This window comes from Phodopus roborovskii, unplaced genomic scaffold, assembly GCF_943737965.1.
Source record: "Phodopus roborovskii unplaced genomic scaffold, PHOROB, whole genome shotgun sequence".
Taxonomy (NCBI): domain Eukaryota; kingdom Metazoa; phylum Chordata; class Mammalia; order Rodentia; family Cricetidae; genus Phodopus; species Phodopus roborovskii.
Window position 1 is genome coordinate 14,154,956 of NW_026125059.1, and position 2,909 is coordinate 14,157,864.

The 2,909-nt window shown below is 39.6% G+C and overlaps 1 pseudogene; it reads right to left on the reverse strand.

Annotated features, from left to right (window-relative positions):
- Window positions 1–243: 243 nt before the first annotated feature.
- Window positions 244–875, reverse strand: LOC127225235 (60S ribosomal protein L9-like; annotated as a pseudogene).
- Window positions 876–2,909: the final 2,034 nt, after the last annotated feature.

Consider the following 2,909-nt stretch of genomic DNA (forward strand, 5'->3'; position numbering starts at 1 on the left):
GCCAGACATTCCGCAGGACACAGAGAAAAGTGACTGACAAGCTGCCAATACAGGTGGACAGTTTAAATTTTCCTGCTTTGCTGAGGAGTCTGCCAGACACACTATGGCCTATGGGCTGAAGATGAAACATTACAGAAGAACTTCAGGTGACTGACCAGGTAGTGAGATGTCTCTGTCATTTCTAGACTTTTTTTTTTTATCAATACAAATCTTTTATTGTCCCAAAAGACATGCCAAATCGTACTAAATTCAGGATCTTGTTTCTGGAGTTGGGTAACTTAGGTCTTACTCATCAGCCTGCTGCACAGTTCCCTTTTCAGACACATAGATACCATCCAAAAACTTCCTGATATCTTTGTTTTTAACTGTTGTGGCTTGCTGAATCAGAGCCGCTGAATTTGAAACAATTTCAATATCATTTCCTTCAAGGATTAATTCATCCTTCTGGGCTTGAGAGACAGAACAAGCAACACCTGTTCTCATCCGAACACTGTGGATGTATTTTTCACCCAAGAAATTTTGGATTTCAACCAAAGACCCATTCTCCTGAATAACGACGTTGATGGGGAAGTGAGCATACACAGACCTCATCTTGTAGCGGAAGTCCAGTGTGACACCCTTGATCTTGTTCTGAACATGACTGCAGATGGTTTGGACAGTGGCCAGTTCCTTTCTGTTACCCCACCATTTGTCAACCCGGAGCCTCTTCTTCTTCTTCCCAAGGAGACTCAGCTCTACGTTGATGTGATTGAAATCCCTCTAGAGGGTTCCTCTGGGGCCCTTCACAATGATTGTGCGCCCCTTCAGAGTGATGTCCACATTTTCTGGAATGTCGACGGTCTGATTGCTGAGAATGGTCTTCATTCTCGCAGAAGATGGGACAAAGCTGTCATTTCTAGACTTTATATATTATCCTTTTGTGGTCTTTGAGGGAGTTGAAGACAGATAGTCATAATTATAGTTTTCCTTAGTTGGGATTAAAGATAAGTTACATATAAGACTTTAGACTCACAAAGATAGGACAGATGATGGAATATTTTCATTAAATCTTACTAAATGTTAATGGACTAAGTATTGTTAACAATAGTTCTTATTTGATAACTGTTTTGTTATATATTTTACTATGTTAAAGTTAAAACCCTTGTTTTTATTTCTGACAGAAAAGAGAAGATGATGGGAGATGTCACTCTGTAAATATGTTTCTCTTATTGGTTAATGAATAAAGTACAGTTGGCAAATAGGAAGGGAAGATAGGTGGGACTAGGAGACAAGGAGGATTCTGGGAGATGTAGTAGAGAGATTCAAGATGTAGAGACTTGAGAGAAGAGGTCCAGACCCTCTCTCTGATTAGATAAGATCACGAGGAAACACTTAGATTGGTAGAAATGGGTTAATATTTAAGTCAGAGCTAGCCAATAAGAAACACTAGTAATAGGCCAACAGCTTTATGTCTAATACAGCATCTCTCTGTGTTATGTGGGGCTGACATGGTTCTGGGACCAGGCTGACAGGAAAACTGCTCGTAACAGGAAGGAGCCACTGCAAGAGAACAGAGGGAGGAGGATGTCAGGGGCCAGACTCCCAGCTACACAGCAATCCAAGGAGTAAGAGTGAGATTTACAGAAGTAGAGAACAGGAAAACCCCAGAAGCAAAAAGTAGATTGGATAATGTATGTTAAGGAAAGTGGCAATAAAAAAGCAAAGCTAAGGTTGGGTACTCATAAATAAGAATAAGCCTCCATGTGTGATTTACTTGGGAGCTGGGTGGTGGGCCCCTCAAACAGCCAAAAGAGTAAAGTCACCATACTACTACATCTCATAGTTGACAACAGATCCATCTGACAACCAAGATTAACCATTCCACGTGCTGTAGACTCCACATCAAAATTGCATTGCTTTTGGCTCATAGAAACCATCCGTGCTTTGAGTAGTGTCTCCCATTCTTCCTGCCTCTGCCAACCGTCATTCCTTCTACTTCAACAAGAGCAACAGGTTTAGAGTTTGCATGTGAGTGAGAGCATGTGCTGTTTGCCTTTTGTAGATGGCTGGCATTATTGCAATAATGGAATTTTATTCTTTTTTATGTTTGTATATCATTCCATTTTATATGCCATATGTCTTTGTCTTGTTCTCTATTGATGGACACCTTCCTGGATTCCATGTCTGCTGCTGTAATAAGTTTTCATGTGTAGACAGCTCTTAACCACACCGACTTTACATCCATTTTCACACATACGCAAAAGAAAGATTACTGAACCATATGGTAGTTCTAATTTTAACCATTTCTTTTGAGTGTGTGAACAATGGGCGATTCTACTCTATCCTTTTATTATTTTTGTTGGAGGATCTCACTATGCAGCCATGAGTGGCCTAGAACTATGTAGAACAGGCTGGCCTCAAACTCAGAGATCTATATATGTCTCTGTCTCCCAAGTGCTGGAATTAAAGGCATGTTCCACCATGCATGGCTCTTTATTTCTTTTTGAATTTGGAGAACCCTGTATACAGTTTTCCGAAATGGCTGAAGTGATTTATGTCTTTGCCAGGACCATACGCAACGATGTTCCATTTTCTACATCCTTACCAATGCTTGATTCATCCCTCAGCTAGCAGTTATTTCAATAAATGTGCAGTGGTATTGCCATTTTACTTTTCATTTTTAAAATCATTAGTGCTTGTGGGTATTTTCTTCATATTCCTGTTGACCATTCATGTATCATCCTTGGAGGACACATAATCAGATATTTTGCTTAGCTTTAATTTTTTGAGGGTGGAGGGAGTTTTTTTTTTTTTTTTTTTGGTTGTTGTTATTTTTTTTAAATTTTCATTTATTTATTTATTTATTTTGCTTACATGTCCTGGGTCACAGTCCATCCCTAAGGGAAGACAGGACAGACATTCAAGGTAGT